General features: G+C 39.1%; 1 protein-coding gene across 2 annotated transcripts in view; it reads left to right on the top strand.

Annotated features, from left to right (window-relative positions):
- The first annotated feature begins 4,049 nt into the window (after positions 1–4,049).
- GLCE (glucuronic acid epimerase) overlaps positions 4,050–24,200 on the top strand; it is a 128,359-nt gene continuing 108,208 nt past the window's right edge. For both annotated transcript variants that reach the window (XM_060005702.1, XM_060005701.1), the window contains exon 1: positions 4,050–4,239. The gene's annotated coding sequence lies outside the window, so the exon portion shown is untranslated. The remainder of the gene's footprint in view (positions 4,240–24,200) is intronic.

The raw sequence follows: 24,200 nt of genomic DNA, 5'->3' as shown, positions 1-24,200 counted from the left end.
TCCCACATGCCACGGAGCGGCTGGGCCCGTGAGCCATGGCTGCTGAGCTTGCGCGTCCGGAGCCTGTGCTCCACAACGGGAGAGGCCACAACAGTGAGAGGCCCACGTACCGCAAAAAATAAATGAATAAATAAAAAGTTTTGTGGACATATTTATAAACCACTACAACCCTCTTGATTTCCCCCTTTTGTAACTGGGTATCTTCAAAATAAACCAAACTCAGAGGTTTAGCATGTGGTCAGCAAATGGACAGATGAATACTGTTCCCTTAATCCTGGGGTAATTCATGCAGAATTTCAGCCTTCTAACCTAACCAAATAGGTGCTCCTCCAAAACTGGAAAAGGGTGGAGTGGAGGTTGGGTCTGAGAGAGCCAGATTTCTTCTTCCAGATTCTCCGACGATACTGTTTTTTATGCCCCTCATGAATACGCAGCGGCCAGGAGGAAGCTTTCCCCAGAACATGCTCAGAGAGGGGAACACCAGTAAGGATGGAAGGGCTAGAAAGGAACAGGGATAGAAGCGTTGGATTGTACTTACCTGGACTAACAGTTTAGACACAGGCAGCAGATGGTAAGACCTGAATAAGAAGTTAGCTAGTTCTGTTCTGCTGCTGATTGGTGAAGACCAGCCACAGATGGTGAGTGAGAGTGTGGCTATGAGTAGATGTCGGTCCTGGGATTAAGGAAGCATCAGAGCCTCCTGCTGAAATCATCTGCAGCACCACTGAGAGATGTACAGGATCCATGGGCAGAATTCTAGGCTTGGATCCTGAAAACAGAAACCTTGGTAGTTCTGGCTCCTTGGCAGCTCTCAACATACAATGTGCTGAAGGGTGTACTTGGTACCAGATGGAGAGGTTGTGAGGACAGAGCATGACTGTCAGGCCACAGAGTGAAGCGTCGTGACATAAAGACAGATGGTGAGAGGGGTGCCCCCGTCTGTGGTGGCTTACTGCCTGTTTGGTACTCTTCCTGCCTGTGTACTCTTCACATTGGGCCTCTTCAGGAGCTTCTATTTCCAAAGCATTTTAATTTAGAAGTCAAATGTGAGTGTTCCAAGCTCCAGTCCAGGCTAAGAGTGCTTCATAGCTTTTCTGTTTTCTCACATTTAGAGACACCCAGGTTTCTAATACACTGATTAATAAGGGAGTCATAGAATAGTATAATTTGTGAAACCAGGCATTGGAGAGGAGTTGCCACATAAGGAGAGAGTGGAGTCAAGAATAGAGTTTTCTTTCCAGTACATTCCTGCCTTTAAGATACCAGTGCAAGAGGAGAGGAGGTGGGAAACAGAAAATACACAGATTTATATTTCAAGCTATAGATCTACTATATATGTCATTACACTACTAAAGACATTCAGGGGCTCTGCTACCTGCTACCACCTTAGATGCACGTGAGAGGGGCCTACGTTTAAGGGGCTCTGCTCTGGCCCTTCTCCAGCTGCACTCCTACGTGGGATGGGAATCCATCAAACCAAAGGAATATGCCCACCTGAAGCTGACTTCACCCCTTCAGACCTCGCTCCAGGTATTGGAAGCCAAAATTCTTTACCCCAGTGACCCTGAGCCCACTCTCAGGGCCTTTGTGGTCTTCCCCCCTAGAGCCTGAAACATAAACTCCCGGACTTGTGGAGTGGCTAAGAAATTATAGTTTTGTAGAGGGAAAAGTGGGAATGGAGCTTGGACATGTGGGCTGGGGTACCCATGGAGTGGGGGGTGAACTGGGTGTGGGAAGAAAAGGGGGGAAGACTGCTCTGTGTGTGGGCCAGCTCTCTCTGTTCCAAGCAGGGAACTCTGAAAAGTCCCAGAACCCTAAGCTCGAACCTGGCCTTCCAAGTTGTTAGGAAAATTTGTCAAAGCAAAAGGATATATTTTTTAACTTCACAATTTGTTAGCTTGTTTTATAATTTTTACATAATATTTAGACATTTGATATGTGGAACTCCATGTGTTGCCTTTTGTGGGCCCTACAAATGCTAGGGTTGGCTCTGGCTTCCCATTTGATACAGAATCAAGTTGAATCAACTTGGCCTGGTTTTTAAGGCCTTTTACTATTGGTTCTTCCCTAAACTTACCTTTTACTGCTCTTCTGCAGGAATCCTCTGTAGACCAATCTAGTGCACCCATAGCCAGGCTCGGCCTACATCCTTTCCTCTGTGCTCAGGTTCACTCAATTTTTTTTCTCTGAAAAGCCTCTGTGTCTGCTCTGCATTTGTATGGGCCAACTACTGTTTTAAGACCCAGCCTCATGGTTGTGTCTCCTCCCTCTGGATTCTTCCAACAGCTTCTGTCTGAGCCACCTATTGACACTCAAAGTGTGGAACCATGTGTGGAAACCACTTTTCTTATTACGCACAAGGCATGGCTGTAAGATAAGGAGATGCCAATATGCAATAGTTTTCGAATGAGGAAAGAGGATTAAAAAAAAAAAATCAGAAGAGTAGCTAGAGAATCTGGAGAAAGCAGTTAGGCAGGTACCAAAGGAGGAGATGGCTGGCATTGTCCAAAGGCTGCAATATGGTCATTGGGAAAGATCTCCCAAAATAGAAAGAGGAAAGAGGTCTTTTGTGATCACTGAGAGATCAGCCCATTGTGTGGGTGTAAGCAGCATTGCAGTGGGGAAAACAAGAGATGAGAAAGTAAAGACAGCAAATACAGTTTCATGTCCCTTAAGCACTGAGTCTGAGAAGAAAGGTGGTAGAGTAGTCTGAAAGGGTGGAGGAGGTTAGTTTTGTTCTGTTCAAAGCATGGAGGAGACTATGTTTGTGGGAGAAAAGAGCTAGATTAGAGGGGAAAATTGGTAACAAGGGAAGGACAGTTGATTCATCAAAATCTGGGAATGGCTGTGATCCAGTGCACAGGTGCAGGGACTAACCTTGATGAGGAGAAAGGACACTTCTTGCTGTGGGACAGGGAACGAATGAAGGCTATAGGATAGGCATAATAATGAAGAGACTGGGCTTAAGGGTGAAAAAGGTTGGCTGTCATTGTAGAGGAAAGGCTAGGAAAGCCCAAATTTTCTGGAGTGGGTTCAGATTTCATACATAGTTGGCCACCATATCTGTGGATTCAACCAATCATGGTATTCAGGAAAAAAAATTCCAGAAAGTTCTAAAAAGTTGCACCGGCAAGTATTTACGTAGTATTTACATTGTATTAGGTATTATAAATAATCCAGAGATGATTTAAAGGGTATGGGAGGTAGGTTATATGCAAATACTACAGCCATTTTACATGAGGGAATTGAGTATCCACTATTTTAGTATCTGCAGGGGTCCTGGAACCAATACCCCAGGATACTGAGAGAGGACTGTATTTAAATATCACATTCTTCAGTCATTCCTTTTACATTTATTCAGTGCCCTGCGTGTGCCAGACACTGGGGTCCACAGAGATACAACTTTTCATTTAATTTCGGAATTTGTTATAATGGTGACTGAGATTTACTTTTTACTCTTCTAGAAGGCTTTCAGTAGAAATAAACACGAATCAGAAGGGTGTCCTTTGTCAGACCAGACGTCCCTAGTAGGGGTTGGGAAAACACTGGCATCTCAACAATGGCGCCCTGTTCGAGGTGGAGAGGGAGGAGAGGCCCCGATGGGGGGAAAACAGGTTTAGACCTGGGTAACCCGAGGAGGGTGCGCCTTCAACCAGGAAGAGGCGAACCTCTTGAGGACTTCAGGCCGCGCGGTAACCGAGGGTAACAGCGCCCCAGTCCACGGCGGTGTGAAAACCACCTTCTTCCGTAACCAGGTATATCTACGGAGGCTGACTAGGACCAGACACGAGCCAAACCTCTCCATCCAAGATACCGTCCCTCTGCCCGTGACTACTTAAGGTCACTGCTCCTTTTGCCTAGTTTATTGATGAGGGGCGAGGGAGAAGAAAAGCGGTAGGCGAATCACCTTTCCTATTTTACGATTGGTAGTATTAGGCTCCAAGTCCCGCCTCCTGCCCCGCCGCAGACAGGCTCTCGGGGTTGTCACTCGATCCTCTGCAGCCGCCCCTCGCCGGGGCCCCGCCCCTCGCTGTGGCTGGGATCTCGCGGGAAGAGCGGTGGGCACGGCTGTGGCTCCGTCTCCCGGCTGCGCGCGGAGCGGGAGGGCTCTCCTCACACAAGCGCTTCCTCGCGGAGGGGTTGTAGCTGCGGCAGACGCAGGCCTGGGCAGCCCCTTCTCTGCCGCCTCTTTCTCTTCCTGAGGGCTCCCCGGTCCTCTTGCCCTCCGACGCTACCCAGGTGAGGAAGCCCGGAGCTCGTCTTCGCTGAGGAGCGGTCGGGGAGCGGGGGACACGGAGCAGCCGGGGCAGGGGGGCTCCCGACGGGGGCGGCTCCGCGGGCAGCGCGGCACTGCCTGGTGGGCGCGAGGCTTGGAGGGGTTCGTGAGTGCGGGGGTCGAGGAGGCAGTGGGGTGGGATCCGGGTGCGGGCGCCCAAGGGCGGTGTAGCGGGTGCCAGGGCTCCTCGGGGTGAGGAGGCGGTTTAATGGGGGTCCGGGTTTTTTTCCGGCTTGGGGTGGTGCTGGCTGGCAGCAGATTGGGTCCCGGGTCTTCGGGGTCGAAGGAGATTTATCAGGTTCCTTCGGTTCCTTGAGGTGGTATAGCGCGGTTCCGGGACAAGGGGTCCTTTTATCGCGATCTCAGGCTCTTTGGGGGCAGAGGATTCAGTTTAGGAAGGTCCTAGGTCTCTGAAGAGGCAGATCCATGAGGTTTTGGGGGTCCTTTGAGCGAGAGTGGGCGTCTCGTTTCGCATTCCTGGGATAAAGAAGCAGTGTATTGGGGTTCCGTCTGTTTATCGGAGTCTCCGGGCGAGAGGGCGATGTATCTGCGTCCTGCAGGGGCCGGGACCGCCTTGGTGGGCTGCTGGGGACGGAAGGGTTTACAGCGGAGACCAGCGTCTTTATTGGGGTTTCTGCTTTGCCCAGAGGGGGGCGGTAACTTGGCACGGCCTCCAGTCTTTTCGGGGGAGACTGGGCGAGTTAGCGGGTCCCCGGGAGATCTCGAAGGGAGGGCGCGGCTCTGCAGGCGCTGGGTCGGCTCGGGGCGGGAAGGGGACTCTGGTGACATCCCGAGCCAGCCTAGTACACAGTCTGTGGCTGGTCAGCATCCTGGAACAAATCTCTTTCTAGATGAGATTTACTCAGTGCTTAGTTGAAGGATTGATCCGTGTTGTTGCCTAGTTGGAGAAATAGTGGGTTTGTTCTGCAGTTTCCTTCTCTCTGTCCCGGGATCCCTGTGGAGGCGTGCTGGTCTCCCTGCTCTGGGAGCGGGAGAGTGGCAGGCAACACCTTAAAGTGGGCATGTAGACTGTAGATTCTTAAGGGGGCGAGTGTCCTCCGGGTCAGCGTGGAAGCCGCTGAGGATAGGGAAGGCTGTGAAGTTTTGGCTTCCTTTCCTAGGTGGTCTGCTTTGCTGATCCTGCATTATTAGGTCTGTCCTGAAGTCTTGCTCGAGTGTTAGGCAGTCAGGCAGTGCTGGGAAGTGTGTTCTGGCTTCTCCCTGTCCTTTGAAAAGCATTTGTGGAGAGGGGGAACTTCAAGTTCAGCTTCCAAATAACGCATTGGAATTCGAAGTTCCAAAGCTAGAGCTCTGCAGAAGCGTCATTTGAGACTTGTAAGCATGGCTAATAGCTCTTTTAGAGAATCCTGCTTAACAGTTTTATTGTGAAGGTACAGTTAGTCTTGACTCCTATGCAGAGTCCTTGGTAACTAGCCCAGACTTAGGTGGAATTCAAATAAAATGACCTGTATATATGTGTATGTGGGGTTTTTTTTTTTTTTTTTTTTTTATGTTTAAGTCAGACAGTCTGTTCCTTTGCTTGACAGTTCTTCTGGTTAGATAGCTCCTTTATCATAGAGGCCCGTAAGTGAAGTCTGTCTGTGGCAGGCAGTGGAAACTGTACTCACAGTAATTCTGTAATTTGGGATAAACAGACAAATTTGAGTATGCCAAAGCAGAGAACTTTGCCTGCCTCACTCTTTTTCTTAGTGACAGTTTTTTTTTAATGACATTTCTTTTGATCTTAGAACCAGAAACATTAGTGATAATCTACTTAATACTTGACTTCTGTAATCATTTTAAAAAAACAAGGGAATTCTGCATAGCAATGAATAACTCTCTGAAAGTTTTTGTTTTGGTTTTTGGTTTTTGTTTTGGTTACAAATTCCTGATCGAACCAAAATGCCTGATTGAATTTTATAAGATAGTTTTGACTATCAAAACTGATCAGTTGAGCAGATATTTGATTGGAACCACAGCCAAAAAAACTCTAAGCAGATCTTTTTTTCCTCATTATGTTTGAAAGCCAATGAAAAATTAAGCAGATGTCAGTAACTTTTTAAAAAGCAACTTTCATAATTTCTAAGTAAACATACTGATCAGTCAAAAAATATTTGATTGTCTGCTAAGTGTCACAGCATGGAGGAACAATGATTCCAGCTCTCATGAAACCTATATCAAGAGAAAGAAAGACAACAAATAAATAAAATAAATACATAAAATAATTGAGATGCTGATAAGGAAGAAATAAACAGGATAGTTGGGGTTTTGCTCACTTAAAAAAAAATAACCTCTGAATGATAATATAATTGATGTCTGTCATGTTAACCAGAAACCAGGCAAGATAACAATCTACCTTCTGAATTAATAGAGATTAAATTATGATCAGTAGAGTTTGAGTGTTAAATATGTTTTGACTCTGAGGATTAGCACCTTCTGTTATATAAGCATAATAAAAGTCTGTAAGGATAAACATCAGACTTTTAAGTGTTCGGGGGATTCTTCAGGAGAGAGTTGCAAAGGCATGGAAGAGAGTTATTAATATATGCTTTTATACTATTTGAATTTATTTCAGTGAGCAGACATTACTTAAGGGTAAATTAGAGAAGTCTAAAAATTAAAATTTTGGTCACTATGCAAATTTGTGAAACGTACTGTATTTATAAGGCATTTTGTCAGTGTTGCCACTTCTACTATGCGTACTAGTGAAGGAAAAATGTATTTCAGGTATGTAAAATTATAGGAATGGGGTGGGGAGGGGAGCACAACAGAATAAGTAAAAGACTGAGGCTCAAGTTAAATCTTAAAACATGGTAAAGATGTTGGATCTTTAATTATACAAAGATAAATTAATCTTAGGCCTTTCTTATTTCAAATTTGTTTCCCGCGTTTGAAAAAGGAAGTTTTTAGACTCCCTAGAGAAGAATAGGTTGTGTTTTTGTGGCGGGGCAGGAGGTGTTTTTATTGTGGCACAGATTTCAGGATGGGATTTCTTTTTGTCAGACATATGGACACTTAATAGATGTTTTTCTTGTGAGGCATATGAAACAAAAATAGTTTTATAGTTCATTATTACACTGCTGAAAATGACAATACCAGTGTCTTTTGGATTATCATTCAAGATTCTGAAATTATAAATATGACGTACTAAGCCAGTTTCTAGAAAGGAAATCATAAGACGTGAATTCCAGTCTTAACTGTGCTGCTAACCATCTGACCTTGGATGATTCCTTAGTTTCTCAGGGCCTCAGTTTCCGTATATATAAAATTAAAGAAAGAGAAGTCCCTGTCAGTAATCAATATAAATTCCAATTCCAAGGTTTTTATGTTGCGGATCTACAGTATTATATTTACAAAAAGGGATAGATGCTACAAGAGTAGCTAGTTCTCAGGGTACAACTAGTTCCATGTAATTTTTATATATCATACCTAATTTTAGAGCCTCTTCTATTTTAAGATATATAGGAAATATTTAATTCAAGAATATACATTCATGAAGGTAAATGATTTCCTTTTGGTAATTTAGCTTTATCTGTTAAAGCATTATTATTTTTGCTTCTGACCCCTGGTTCTGTAATAGAGTATCTATATGATAATGTAATGTCCTTATTGAACTCTGTGTGTAGAATGAGGTCTCTAGTGGTTGACCCCGTTTAATCTATCCTTTACACCGCTGCCAATGTGATTTTTCTGAAATGCAAATATGTTCAGTGCTTTTTTCTTAAAACCCATACTTCTCCCTTACCTACAGTATTTAGTTCTATGGTTACAAGGCCCTTCATCATCGGGCTCATCTCCTGCATTTCTCCCACCATACATCTCAAGCTCCAACTGTACTAATAACATCAGTTTACTGAAAGAGCCATACTTTTTCCTGACTCAGAGCCTTCTTATATATTCTCCCTGCTGCTTAGAATGCCTTTCCTTCTCCTGTCTTACTGACAGAGTCTAGTGATTTTTCAAGATACAACTTAAGCGCTGTCTGCTTTTTGAGTCTTCTGTGTGCTCTGGTCCTCACTCTTCCAGCCCCACTAGGTATTCACTCTCTGTATCTTGTTCTTTCATTCTCTTGTGTTCATTAGTATGCTGTAATTATGTATGTCTCTCTCTTCCTGGACTCAAAAGCCAATGTATATTTGTCTTATTACTTATTGAGTTATCTATTGCTTAGTTTACACAGTTGGCTCTCATTACAGATTTGAACTCTCAGTGCCAAGATTAATATCTTCATAATGTCTGAGTTAAGCCCAAATCTCAGTCTTGTCCTATTTTTCTAAAACGTTGGGCTTTCTACATTATCTTATTCTCTGCCCCTATGACCGCAAACTGACATTAGATCTGTAGTTCTTATCCTCATGTTTAAGAAAAGAGACTGTCAGCACTGTAGGAGTTAGGGATTACTCTGATAAACTTGCAGAAAAGTCATGCAGAATTTTGAGGCAACCACTAATCCCTGTATCTAAAGTTGTTAGCAGAATTATGAACTAGTTTGAGTATTTCAGATCTTAGACATCAGTGATTTAGTAGATATTTTACCTTGGCTGCTTTCTGTATGGGAAATGATTGTTGCCAGTGTGTATGGGATTTTATAGTGGCTTAATAGTTGCTTTACATACATTACCTTTAATTCTCAAAACAAATCCTGCAAATTTAGTAACTTTCTCAGGGTTATTATCTACTAAGAAGCAGGCTATGTAGATCCAGGTCTGTCTTACTCCAGATTGTATGCTTTTTCAAAATACTACAGTGCTTTCTGAATATGAGTTCTTATTCAGTGTATTTAAAATTATTAATAGATATTTTATTCATTTTATAAATTGAAGAAGTAGGTTGTGAGGTTTATCTATTCAGCTTTTTCAAAAAAAGCTAAAGTAGAGGATTTGAGATTGATTGGACTTTAGAGACCACTTAATCCAACTCCTACATTTACCATATGAGGGAACTGACATACACAAGAATAGTTAAATGACTTGCTCAAGATCACACAGCTTTGTAGTTGGTTAAGATTTGTTGTTGTTGTTAAGCTAGTTATGACCATTGGTGTTGTAAAACCATTATTTGAAAGGAAACCAGGTGCCTGATGTTCCCCCCAGGAAAAAAGCCTAGAGTGGCTTTTAGAAAAGTGATGTTGAGGATCTCAGAGTCTTAAGGACATGGCTCAGAGAAAATCCAGACTTTGGATCATGACACATGGAGACGCCTCAGTGCCTCTTCACTCACGTAGCTCCCTAGTCTTGGTTTCTTTCCTTCCTCTTTTTTCTTTTTAAAAATCTATTCACAGTTTACTAATCTTCTGCCTACTAAAGTTATTAGCAACATTCTGACCAGTAACCATTTACATGCCAACCATGGGCTAACTAACAGGGATACAAAAAAGCATAAAATGTAGTCACTGCCCTGAAGAGGCTCAGTTTATTGGGAGTGGGAGGCAGTAAGTATTTAATTGGAAGGCAGTATATAAAGATGCCATGAGTGATGCAGCTCCAGGAGCTCAGAAGATAAAGGTAAATGTGGACTGGGCTAGTGGCTGCAGAAGTTTCTATGTAGAAAAGGTTTGATTTAAGTTAGTCTTTAAACGAGGAGTTGGAGGGAAAGACTGGAGAAAAGAATATCTGGCCGTGTGTGTGTGTGTGTGTGTGTGTGTATTTTTTTTTAATCTAACCCTTGTTCACTTCCCTTTAGCCACAGTGGCCTCCTTGCTGTTTTGGAAGGCCTGGAACTTGTTCTTTCAGATATCTGTTATGTCTCGCTCCCTTCCTTCTTTCAGGTCTGAATTAAAGTATCACCCCTTCTGAAAGGCCTTTACTGATACCTTGTTTAAAATTACAGCATCCCTCCCATACATACTCTTCCTATCCCTCTTCCCTGCATTCTTTCTTTCTTTGTGCTTTTCTGCAGTCCAACACACTGCTTTTATTATCTTTCTAACCCTACTATAATGTAAGATCCATTAGAGCAGGGATTTTTACCCATTTTGTTCAGTGCTATATCCCCAGCACCCAGGGGATACAAAGTAGGTGCTCACATTTTACCTTTTACAAAGTAGGTGCTCACATTTTTGTTAAATGAATAAGACAATCGAACTTTAAAACAGAAACTTGATTGTTTGATCTAACCTCTCTCCTTCCTTCCTTCCTTGCTGGCTGGCATGGAGGACGAGGAACTTTCTCTTCTATTTAAAAAAAATTTTTTTTTCTAGGACTTAAATTGTATACAGTGCAGAAATCATAAACAGCTCAATGAATTTCTACATATGTAAGCATGTAATCACCAACCACACCAAGAATAGAACACTTCTAGGACCTCTGCATGCTTCCTTACTCTCTGCTAGTTAGTACTTCCCAAAGGTAACCACTATTCTGACCGCCATCACAGTAGATTAGTTTTGCTTTTTCTTAAACTTCATACATTGGGTTGGCCAAAAGTTTCGTTCAATTTTTTTCCATAAGATGGCTCTAGTAGCACTTAGCTGTCTTTAACTTCATTTGAAACAATTTTGTTAGATTTTATGGGACAGCTGTATATCAGCATGCCTTTAAAAAAAGACATCAAGATTGGTGAATTTTTGTGTAGCCATTTTAATATTGAAGATGGAAGAAAAAAAAGCCAACATTTTCGGCCTATTATGCTTTATTATTTCAAGAAGGGTAAAAACACAACTGAAACAAAAGATTTGTGCAGTGTATGGAAAAGGTGCTGTGACTGATCGAACATGTCAGAAGTGGTTTCGTGCTGGAGTTTTCTCACTGGACGATGCTCCACTATCAGGTAGACCAGTTGAAGTTGATAGCAATCAAATCGAGACATTAATTGAGAACAGTCAACGTTATCCCACGCGGGAGATAGCCGACGTACTCAAAATATCCAAATCAGGTGTTGAAAATCACTGCACCAGCTTGGTATGTTCTTCGCTTTGATGTTTGGGTTCCACATAAGTTAAGCAAAGAAAACCTTCTTGACCGTATTTCCACATACGATTCTCTACTTAATGAAAACGTTCCGTTTTTAAAACAAATTGTGACGGGCAATGAAAAGTGGATACTGTACAATAGTGTGGAATGGAAGGGATCGTGGGGCAAGCGAAATGAACCACCACCAACCACACCAAAGGCCGGTTTTCATCCAAAGAAGGTGATGTTGTATATTTGGTGGGATTGGAAGGGCTCTATTATGAGCTCCTTCCGGAAAACCAAACAATTAATTCCAACAAGTACTGCTCCCAGTTAGACCAACTGAAAGCAGCACTCGATGAAAAGCATCCAGAATTAGTCAACAGAAAAGGCATAATCTTCCATCAGGATAATAGAAGACTGCATGTTTCTTTGATGACCAGGCAAAAACTGTTACAGCTTGGCTGGGAAGTTCTCATTTATCCGCCATATTCACCAGACATTGCACCTTCGGATTTCCATTTATTTAGATCTTTACAAAATTCTCTTAATGGAAAAAATTTCAATTCCCTGGAAGACTGTAAAAGGCACCTGGAACAGTTCTTTGCTCAAAAAGCTGAAAAGTTTTGGGAAGATAGAATTATGAAGTTGCCTGAAAAATGGCAGAAGGTAGTGGAACAAAAGGGTGAATAGGTTGTTCTATAAAGTTCTTGGTGAAAATGAAAAATGTGTCTTTTAGTTTTACTTAAAAACTGAAGGCACTTTTTGGCCAACGCAATAAATGGAATCAAATCAATTTTTAAGTTAGCAGAAGTTCATTCTTTTTCATTGCTGTATAGTATTCCATTGTGTGAGTATATATTTTTTATTGTACTATTTATAGACATTTGGGCCATTTCCAGGTTTTAGCTCTTAGGAACAAAGCTGCTAAGAACAATTTTGTACCTGTCTTTTTGTGGGCATAAAGATTCATTTCTTGGCTAAAAAACTAGAAGTTAACCTCATCTTCATATAGATATAGATATATAGATACATACACATAATTCTTAATTCCATGTGGTCCTTAGCACATGATAGATGATCATTAAATGACTGAAGATAAATTATTAACTCATCATGTACTGTGAGATTATCTCAAACTTATTAAAGATATTGGAGAACAGCTTCTGGTCCATGCTTTTGTTCTTATATCTGACTTAAAACATGTAGCACTTAACTTTATCCAGGCTGTGCACATTTCTCTTTCCTCTTGATTAGCCTCTTTTTAAAAATCATGTTCTTTATTAGTTGATGCCCCTTCTCCAGAAGATGGGAGAAATATGTCCAGAAAAGAGGAAATTCAAATTAATTAATTTTAAGGTGTGAATTTCAGAACTGGTTGGCTATTTTTCTATATTTTCCCAACTTAAAAAAGTCATTTCTTTTTGACAGTTTGGTTCTACTGTACGTTATATATATTTTTTACTATTCTGTACAGTTTGAAATCATTTATACCAATGCATAAGTTATGTTTTGGGATATGTCAAGCAAAGGCTTTCTTTGATGGTCTTAAGAAATTTTAGAAATGGCTTTAGTTGGTGAAGAATGCAAATGAGAACCCCTACAATAATAGAAGAAATCATGAGAAATATTTTTCTAATTCTGGAAAAGTTTTCAGTTCCCTTTTGAAGTGATTTCTAAGCTAAGACTTGAAAGATGAGTAGGAAACAAGGTGGATGAGATGCCCGGTAGGGAATGGGGTAAAAGCACTGTACGTAGGGAGCTGTCTTTGCAGAGAGAGAGCAGGGCAGATTTGGGTATCTGCAGGCAATTCAGGAGGGCTAGAGCAGTGGTTTTCAAGCTATAGTGTGAATATGAATCTCCCGGTAGGAGTGGGGCTCATGAGTTTGGAGTTCTAACATGTTCACAGGTGGTAGAGATGTCGCTGGTTCAAGGATCACACTTTGCAAACCACTGGGCCAGAGCATAGGAAGCAAGTGAGAAGGAAGGAGTGGGGAGTGAAAGCAAGGACCATATCATGGAGGATCTTACAACTAATGTAAAGAATTTGGATTTAAGGCAGCGGTAACCCACTGAAGGGTGCTAAGCAGAATAGTGACCTTGTGAGATTTGTGATTTTCGAGGGGGCAGTAGTGGTGGAAATCATCTTTAGGGGTAAACTCCATCTACATTTGAAACTGTACAGATTAATGTCTGAGCAATGATAGTTTACCCATTCATTAATAATTATTGTTTTTCCCAGTGGCAGATTCAGTTCATTTAAAGGAAAAGTTTGGTTATGTTTATTAATTTAGATGTTATATGTTAGTTTAATCTTTTTTTTCTTCCAGGGACCTTATTACTTATTATATATATATAATAAGTATTATTACAATTTAACTCATAATTACATTTTTAACCCTGTTTGATGGGATTTAATTTTTGTCCATGTTGTACTATATGATAGTTCAAAGTCTTCTTTTTTATTGTATTGATTAAAAAATGAGCTAGCTGGTAGTGCTTATTATATGGTAGGAATGATCTTAATGATACATAGTAATTTGAGTTAGTCACCAGCTTTTGTAAATGTTATTAATTAGAAGGCTTTAATTTATTTCAGCTGTTTAAATGTCAGTCTTCCAAAATTATAAACTTAGGAATGTGTGTGTAGCTTGTTTTTCCCCCTTATTTTATAAGTTCTAGGAACTCATTTTAAATATGTGGAGAAATACTAAAGACAAAGATCTAATGCCTCAGCTCAAATATAAGCATTGCTAACATTATGGTACACATTCTTCCTTCTTCCGTGAATATATTTATTCATTTGTATACTGTTTATTCTCCCACCATGAATTTATATCATAAAAATTTTCGTACTTTGTCAAAATTGTTTCAAAACCGAATTTTTTATTTTTTTAATTTTTGCGGTACGTGGGCCTCTCACTGTTGTGGCCTCTCCCATTGCGGAGCACAGGCTCCGGACGCGCAGGCTCAGCGGCCATGGCCCACGGGCCCAGCTGCTCCGCGGCACATGGGATCCTCCCGGACCGGGGCACGAACCCGTGTCCCCTGCATCGGCAGGCAGACTCTCAGCCACTGCGCCACCAGGGAAGCCCAAAACCGAATTTTTAATAGCAGCATAATATTCTGTTGAACGGATGTGTAATGATTTAACCATTCCCAATTACTGAATATATTTTTCCTCTGCAGATAACACTTGAAGAAAGTCTTTGTGCATAAATATTTCTCCATACTTGATTATTTTCTTAGGATAGGAATAAAAATGTTGAGTCAAAAGGCAAGAAGATCTTAAAAAAATTAGGTATTGCCACATTACTTTCTAGAAAGTTTATGCCACTTTACATGCCAATATCAGTATTAGTTTTAAAAACCTTTTCTAGGGAATTCCCTGGTTATCCAGTGGTTAAGCCTCCACGCTTCCACTGCAGTGGGTACGGGTTTGATCCTTGGTCGGGGAACTAAGATCCTGCATGCTGTGCAGCACAACCAAAAAAATTAATTAAAAAATTTAAAAAAGAACCCTTTTCTAATTTAATAAGCAAAAATGATCTGACTTTAATTTGTATTTCTTTGATTATAACTGAAGAGCATTGCAAAAATTTTTTTTGAAGTTACATATTAAAAGAATACCACATGCATTATGTTATAAGGTAAAATGTTTTAACTGGAATTAATGTTTTATTATTTTAGTTTTTTCTTTTAATAGATAAATTAATTTCTTGAATAGTTATTAAAAAAACTTACAAAATTCAAAGACCCAAACAGTTGCCCTAGAGGCAACTACTGTTACCAGTTTCTTATATGTACTTCCAAAGGTATTGTAAATCATATGTGTGTGTGCCAAAACATAAGACGAATTATGGAGAACATTCATTAAAATACTGTCTAGTTCAGATGTGGTATTGTGTACTAAACTGTGTACTAAAAATTAGAAAGGGTCTAAAAATGATTAGTATCTGGCTACTGGCCCAGAAGGAAGAAAAGCAGGGTCTGGCAGCATTTGGCAGTAATTTTCTATAAGACAAGTGGCCTTAGCTCTTTTTATTATTGGATCGATTCTTTGACAATAGCACTTCTGTTTATAGTACCTATTCTGTAGTTCTATTCCAAAAAGGAAAGCCAAGTTTTTGAAAATTAGTTGATGCCTGAAAGAAACTCTTTAAAGTACAAAAGCTATTTGGAGGTATTTAGGAACAAGATACTTTCTTCTTAGATATTTTAGGATTTCTTTGGCAAGTACAGTTGTATCAGAATTTTCATGACTTTGTTGCTTAACAGTGAAAGTTTGAGCTTGAATAATTATAAATGAAATTCATCATTTCCCTAAACTCTTATTTACCTAATTCAAAAACCAATCAGCCATGATATAAAATATTTTAAAACATATTTTTAAAAGATTTTCATGCTAATAATATAGTAGTAATTTGTCTCATACAATCAAAGGTCTTTTTGAGCTTGACTTGGAGGCCACTGCTAAATAAGTAATTTGAACAATAAGAGAGGTTTTAATTGGATTCTACAGAGCTTTAATGCTTTAGGGAAAAGATATTTGCTTTGGGGATAGATTTTTTTTTTTTTTAAGCCCATGTTTCCAAAGATAAAATTTGGGGATGACTATTGTTTACTGAATACTAACTCTGTGTGGGCCAGGATATGTTAGGGGTATTATGAGAGTTCCTATTTGCTGGAATTCATGTCTCCTATTCCAGATTAATTATAGGGCTGTAAAGCCTGCTAAAGAATTTGCACCTAATAGTGGTTGGTAATATATGAGTAGTTTTAAGAAAGAATTTACCAGAGGTGGGAAAAGATCCTCTTGACTTTTAAAAAAAAACATTTAATTTTGAAATAGTTATATGTTTATAGGAGAATTGCAAAGTACAAAGAATTCCCATACGCCTTTCACCCAGCTTCCCCTAATGTTAACATCTTATATAACCATGGCAAATTTATCAAAACTAAGAAATTAATCCTGATTTTTTTAAAGGGGAATTCAGCAAACTTTTTTTTTTTGAACACGTATTATGTGTAACAGTGTTTTAGCTGCTGATACACAATTTGGAAAAGAAGTAAAGGTTGCAGATAATAATAATAAAATGGTGAGCTTGGTGTTATTCCTGAACAAACTGTCAGATTATTGAACACATATATTTTTGGTACCCCAAAAAGAAGACACTAATCACTAGGAGCCAGCATGCGTTCACAGAGGACAAGTCATGCCACACTAGCCTCACTTTTTTTCTTATAGGGTATGTAAACTGGTAGGTACATCAGGAGATGCTCTGGCCATAATATATCTAGAATTATAGCTACATTTATTGGATTTTAAATTTTGTGCTGGGTACTGGGTTAAACACTTTACATAGATTGCCTCATTTAGTCCTGTTTTACAAATGAGGAAAGGGACCCCAAAGGTTATACAGGTAGCATTTGATAGCCTTTTATTACGTCTTTTTAGAAAAGATGCAGAAATGTAGTTGATAATTGCATAGGCAGGTGGATTTGTAATTGATTAATGAATGGGCTAATGTTAAAATTAAACTGCAGTTCATTCTTAGTGGTGAGCCTCAAGATGCTATCTTCCCGCATGTCCTGTTAAGATGTTTATCATAAGTTATTCTCAGAATTGTGAGGAAGTGCTAGTACGTTATGTGACAGAATCAGGATCCTCCCCAGCCCACTTTATTTTTAATAATTAGAACGGTGGACTGTATCTAAGAAAATATTTGTTATAATAATTTTATTTATTTATTTATTTTTACACTTAAAAACATTATTTTATTTCTTTATTTATTTTTGGCTGCATTGGGTCTTCGTTGCTATGCGCGGGCTTTCTCTAGTTGCAGTGAGCGGGGGCTGCTCTTTGTTGCTGTGCACAGGTTTCTTATTGCAGTGGCTTCTCTTGTTGCCGGGCACAGGCTCTAGGCACACGGGCTTCAGTAGTTGGAGCATGCAGGCTCAGTAGTTGTGGTTCGCGGGCTCTAGAGCGCAGGCTCAGTAGTTGTGGTGCACGGGCTTAGTTGCTCCGTGGCATGTGGGATCTTCCCGGACCAGGGCTTGAACCCGTGTCCCCTGCATTGGCAGGTGAATTCTTAACCACTGCACCACCAGGGAAGTCCCTATGATAATTTTATTTTTGGTGTGTTAATATTTGATAGGGACAAACAAAGCCCTATAATTGAATATTTTTTTTAAAAAATCTGCCCAAATACAGGGTTGGAGACTAGGAGGGTTAACAGCAGTAGGTGTAGGTGTGGTTTTTTTTCAAAGCAGGTGTGTGCCTGGGTGTGTCTTCTTATTTGTCTGAAGTTGGTGAGTCCATGGTTTATTATAACTGCCCTAAAGGCTAACACCCGTTTAACAGTGTTATTTTGAGGCATGTTGTCCAAAACACAGTTGATTTTCCTTTTCTACTTTGCATTTAGCTTAGTGCTGTCAGTTCTGTTTGCCACATTTTAAGGAGGACATTGATAGACAGTGTGTTCAGAGGAGAGTAATTGGAATGAAGCAGTGTCTTGAAACAGATGCTTGCACGATAATTGACATATTTGAGGTTTTCAGCCGGGAAGAAAGAAGACTTTAGTGTGGTATATGGTAATGCTTTTCAAATTGGGTAATTGAATGATCTTTAATATTCTTCCTGACTCAAATATGTGATTCTGTGAAACACATGAAGGAATGGCATGTGGAAGAGGGATTAAACGTATCTTTTGCGTCCCCAGAGGGTAGAACTACGAACAATGAGTGAAAGTTAGAGGAAGGGAAGTACTGGTTTGTAATGAGGATGTTTTTAACAATTGAACTGAAAATAGTGTGGACATTCTGTCCTTGAGGCATTAAAGCATGTATTGAGTACAGTTTAATCAAGCTATCCTGTAAGGACTTTTCCAACTCCAACCTTTAAAAAAAATTTTATTGGTTATAATTCCCCATAGCAAAACTTTCTGTTGGGTACCTCACTTATTCTCAACACCTTATGGTTTCATATAGTATCAAACGTTAGTATATAATAATAATATTATTATAATGCAAATTTAAACAACAGTAGAGCATGTTTTCACCTTCCAGATTAACAAAGATTAAAATGTTCAATAATGGCAAGGATGCATAGAATCACTGTCTCTCGTACACTGTAGGCAGGAATGTAAATGTGTGCAGTTTCTTTGCAGGGCAAGTTGTCTTTACTTATTAATAAAATGATAAGACATATTATTGGGTGAAAAAAATAAGTGGCAGGACAATGTTTATGGTATGCTGACATTACTGCAAAACAGTTGTGTATGTGTGGGTTTAAATAACATACATATTCACACATTAATAAACACAGTTATGTTTCTGTGTGCATAGACTTGTCTGGAAAAGAGTTAGGATATTGGAAGTCTGAGATCTCAGTAAGACTGGTTTGGTTTAATTGTGTACACTTTTATACCTCTTGTTTTTTTTTTTCTTTTTTTTTTTTGAAGAGTGTATTGTGAAAAGGTGTTTTTATTTCAAAGTAATTATAGATTCGCAGGAACTTCCAAAATTAGTACAGAGAGGTCCCATGTGTCTTTCATCCAGTTCCCCTCAGTAGTAACACTTAATTTTTTTTAATTAATTAATTTTATTCATTTAGTTTTGGCTGTGTTGGGTCTTCGTTGCTGCGCACAGGCCCTCTCTAGTTGCGGCGAGTGGGGGCTACTCTTTGTTGCAGTGCACAGACATCTCATTGCGGTGGACTCTCTTGTTGCAGAGCATGGGCTCTAGGCGTGCAGGCTCTAGAGCGCAGGCTCAATAGTTGTGGCGCATAGGCTTAGTTGCTCCGCGGCATGTGGGATCTTCCAGGACCAGGGCTTGAACCCGTGTCCCCTGCATTGGCAGGCAGATTCCTAACCACTGCACCACCAGGGAACCCCCAGTGGTAACATTTTAAATAACTATAGTACAGTGTCAAAACCAGGGAATCGACTTTAGTACAATCCACAGATCTTATTACTTTTTCACCAGTTTTACATGTGTTCCTTTGTGTGTGTAATTCTTCGCAGTTTTATCAAGTGTAGATTTGTGTAATCACCATCACAATTGAGATACAGTACTATTCCATCACCAGAAAGATCCCCTAACCTCTGGCAACCACTAATCTGTTCTCCATTACTGTTTTGTCATTTCCAGATATTATGTAAATGGAATCATACAGTATGTAACCTTTGAGACTGGCTTTTTAAAAACTCTGCATAATTCCCTTGAAATCCATCCAAGTTGTTACATGTATCAATAGTTCCTTTTTATTGCTGAACAGTATCCCATGGTATAAATGTATGAGAGTTTGTTTAATCTTCACCCGCTCATGGACAGTTGAGCAGTTTCATTTTTGGCTATTACAAATACAGCTGCTGTCAACATTTGTATACAAGTTTTTGTGTGCACATGAGTTTTCATTTCTCTGGAATGAGTGTCTAGGAGTGTAAATTCCAGGGTAGTATGGTAAATATATTTAAGAAAGTGTTAAGTGTATTTTAAGAAACTACCAAACCATTTTCCAGAGTGGTGTACCAATTTATGTTCCCGTCAGCATTGTATTAGAGCTCTAGTTTTTCTATCTTTGTTATTAGCATTTGGTATTGTCACTGTTTTTTATTTTAGGTGTTCTAATAGATATGTAGTGGTATCTCATTACGTTTTTAATTTTCATTTCCTGATGACTAATGATGTTGAACTTATTATATTTGCCATCTGTATATCCATTCTGGTGAAATGTCTCTTCATGTTTTCTGCTCATTTTTACTTGAATCTTTGGTGTTTTACTCTTGAATTTTGAGAGTTATTTATATATTCTAGATATGAGTTCTTTGTCATATAAGTGGTTTGCAAATATTTGTCTATTTTATCTAAGTTGTCAAATTTATTGGCATAAAGTTGTTTATCATGGTTTGTTATCCTTTTAGTATCTGTAGAATCTGTAATGATGTCTCTTCTTTCATTCCTGATATTGGTTATTTGTGTATTTCTCTTTTTCCTGATGATTCTGGTTAGAGGCTTACTAATTTTATTACTCTTCTCAAGAACCAGCTTTCGAGTTCATTGATTTTCTCTATTATTTCTATTTTCTGTTTTGTTGATTTCAGCTCTGATCTTTATTATTTCCTTTCTTCTGTTTACTTTGGGTTTACTTTGCTATTCTTTTTCTAGTTTCTAAAAGGTAGAAGCAAGCATTCATTGCTGTCAATTTCTCCTTAAATACCTCTTTAGCACAATCCCACAAATTCTGATGTGTTTTGCTTTTCTTTTCATTCACTTAATAATTCCTTCTAGTTTACCCCCCTTTTTTAATCCATGAATTATTTAGAAGGGTATTCTTTAATTTCCAGATATTTGAGGATTTGCCTATAATCTTCTTGCTATTGATTTCTAATTGATTACATTGTGGTCAGAGAACATACTTTGCACGACTTGAATCATTTTTAATTTATTTAGACTTGTTTTATTTCTTAGAATATGGTCTCTCTTCATAAGGTCTCTGTGTACTCTTGAGAAATATGTGTATTCTTCTGCTATTGGGTAGTAGTGTGTTTTAGAAATGTCAGTCAGATAAAGTTCATTGATAGTGTTGTCAAATCTACTATATCCATGCTTTCATTTCTAGTTTTTGTCTTTTTGCCTATTTGTTACATAAGTTTGTTTGTTTTGTTTTTGTTTTTGTTTTTGTTTTGCGGTACGTGGGCCTCTCACTGTTGTGGCCTCTCCCGTTGCGGAACACAGGCTCCGGACGCACAGGCTCAGCGGCCATGGCTCACGGGCCCAGCCGCTCCGCGGCATGTGGGATCTTCCCGGACCGGGGCACGAACCCGTGTCCCCTGCATCGGCAGGCGGACTCTCAACCACTGTGCCACCGGGGAAGCCCTGTTACATACGTTTTTGAGAGAGAAGTATTGGATAATTGTGGATTTGTCTATTTTCTTATGCAGTTCTGTCAGTTTTTGCTTCATGTATTTTGAAGCTCTGTTATTAGGGGCATAAACATTTAAGATTATTATGTTTTTATGATGAAATTACTCACCTATCATTATGAAATGACTGTCTTTATTCCTGGTTGTAGTCCTTAAGAATTTGTCTTACATTAATATAGCCATTATAGCTTTTTTTTTTTTTCTGGTATATCTTTTCCCATCCTTTTATTTTTAACCTACTTGTGTCTTTATATTTAAAGAATTTCTTGTAGGCACCTTCTAGTTGGGTCATGCTTTTAATCCAGTCTGATAATATCTATATTTTAAATGGAGTGTATAGACCATTTACATTTAATATGATCATTGATGTGATTATATTTGAGTCTGTCATCTTGCTATTTGTTTTTTATTTGTCCTATTTGTTCTTTGTTCCTTCATTCCTCTTTTTCCTGTCCTCTTTTGTATTAGTTGAGTATTTTCTATGATTCTTCTTGATCACATCAGTTACCTTATTAGCTATAACTACTTATTTGGTTATTTTAGTGTTTGCTTAGGGTTTATAGTACATAAATGTTCATAGTATACATCTTTATCTGCTTTCAAAGAATATTATACCACTTCATATATAGTATTGAACCTTAGAAAAGTATACTTCCATTTCTCTTGTTAGTCTTTATGCTATTGTTAGGATAAATTTTACTTTTAAATATGTTATAAACCCTCAGTACATTGTTATTTAAGCAGTCAGTTATTTTTAAATAGACTTAAATATTAATATATATTTATCTTTGAAATCACCATATCTAGTGTTCTTCATTCCTTTATGTAGATCCATATTTGTATCAAGATTTTTCTTCTGTCTGAAGGATTTCATTTAACATTTTTGGTAATGTGGGTCTGCTTGTGATGAATTCTTTTCACTTTTGAATGTCTGAAAATATTTTTATTTTGCCTTCATTTTTGTTTGTTTTCCTCTTTTTTAAAAATTATTATTGGTGTATGGTTGCTTTACTTTTGCCTTCATTTTTGAAAGATAATTTTTCTGGGTATAGAATTCTATGTTGATTTTTTTTTTCTTTTAGTACTTTAAAGATGTTGCTCCAGTGTCTTCTCACTTATGTTGTTTCTGTGAATCTGGTGCTGTCCTTATTCTTATGCCTCTGTACATAACATGTCTTCTTTCCTCTAGCTACTTTTAAGATTTTCTCTTTATCAGTAGTTTTGGGCAATTTGATTATGATGTATGTTGATGCAGTTTTGTGTGTGTGTGTGTGTGTGTGTGGTAGGGTTTTGTTGAGCTAGTTTATAAGGCCCTTCTTGGCCTTTATGCTATTTTTATCATCAATTTTACTTTTATATATGCTATAAAACCCTAGCTAGCTTTATAATTTTCATTAAGTTTGAGAAGTTTTGCCATTATTTCTGCAAATTTAAAATATATTTTCCTCCTCCCTTTTGGGGACTCCAGTTACCCATATATTTGGCCACTTGAAGTTCAGTGGTTTACCTATGTTCTTTTTTTTTTTTAATTCCTTTTTTCTCTTTCTTTCTTTTAGGTAGTTTCTGTTCCTGTGCCTTCAGGTTCACTAATCTTTTCTTCTGTATTGTCTATTCTGTGCTAATCTCATCTAGTGTATTATCATCTTAATCACTGTACTTTTCATTTCTAAAATTTCTATCTAAAAAATATTTTCCATGTCTCTGCTAAACTTTTTGTATACGTGGAATGTGGTTATAACAACGATTTTAATGTCCTTCTATCTTTTTTTTTTTTTTGTCCTTCGATCTTAATTCTAATATCTGTGGCAGTTCTGGGTCATTCAAAACATCATTGTGGTAAAATACACATAACGTAAAATTTACAATTTTAATAATTTTAAACGTGCAAATCAGTGAAAGTTAATACACTAACAGTGCTGTGCAGCCATCACCCTTATCTAGTCACAGTCATTTTATAACTTCAAAAAGAAGCTTTGTACCCTTTAAACAATCATTCCCCATTCCCCCTATCCCCTCAGCCCCTGACAACCATTAATCTACTTTCTGTCTCCATGGATTTGCCAATTCTGGATATTTCATATAATAGAATAATGCAACATGTGTCCTTTTATGTCTTCTTTCGCTTATCACATTGTTTTCGAGTTTTATCCATTTTATACCATGTATCACCATGTCATTCCTTTATATGGCTGAACAATACTTCCATGTATGGATATAACACATTTTGTTTATCTGTTTGTTCATTGATGGATATTTTAGTTATTTCCACCTTTTGGGTATGGTGTATACTGCTGCTATAAACTTTTTGTAAATTTTTTTGTTTAAACACCTATTTTCAATTTTTGGATGTATTTAGTTAGGAATGAAACTGCTGTGTAATATGAAATTATGATTACCTTATTGAGGAATTACTATATCATTTTCCATAGCAACTATGACATTTTATTTTCTCACCAGTAATGTGTGAAGGTTTCACTTTCTCTACATCCTAGCTGTTCTTTTTGGTTTTGAAATTATAGCCATCCTAGTGGGTATAAAGTGCTGGCTTACTGGTGGGCGGAAGCAGGGTCCTGAAGACTCCGGAGCTGTTGCCAACCCACTGGCAGGTGAAGCCAGGTCCTGGGGTTAGTGCTGGAGTCTGGCTGCAGAGCCCAGGGATCCCAGAGTTCATTTCAGATTGTTGGGGCAGGGGTCCTGACACAGTTGAATTTGGGGTCTGCGGTGTCCCGAAGCTTGAGTTGGCCTGCAAGTGGACAGGGCCCAACTCGTTCCAGGGTAGAGTCTGGGCTGCTGTGGGTGGGCTGGGTCCACAGGCTGTGGGATCTTAGTTTTCTTGCATCTGTTGTCTGCCCCTGGTAGGTGAGGTGGGTCTAGAGGTTGGTGCAGGCTTCCTGGAGGGAAGGGACAGTGTCTGCCCACTGATGGGTAGAGCTGGGTCTTGGTCCTCTGGTGGGCAGGGCTGTGTCTAGGGGCATTTCTAGAGGTGGCTGTGAGCTCAGGAAGTCTTTAGGCAGCCTGTCTGCTGATGGGTGGGGCTGTGTCCCTGCCCAGTTACTTGTTTGGCCTGAAGCATCCCAGCACTGGCACCTATAGTCTGTTGGGTGGGGC

This window comes from Delphinus delphis, chromosome 2, assembly GCF_949987515.2.
Source record: "Delphinus delphis chromosome 2, mDelDel1.2, whole genome shotgun sequence".
Classification (NCBI taxonomy): domain Eukaryota; kingdom Metazoa; phylum Chordata; class Mammalia; order Artiodactyla; family Delphinidae; genus Delphinus; species Delphinus delphis.
Note: the sequence above shows the minus strand (reverse complement) of the source record. Positions and strands in the feature narration are given on the sequence as shown.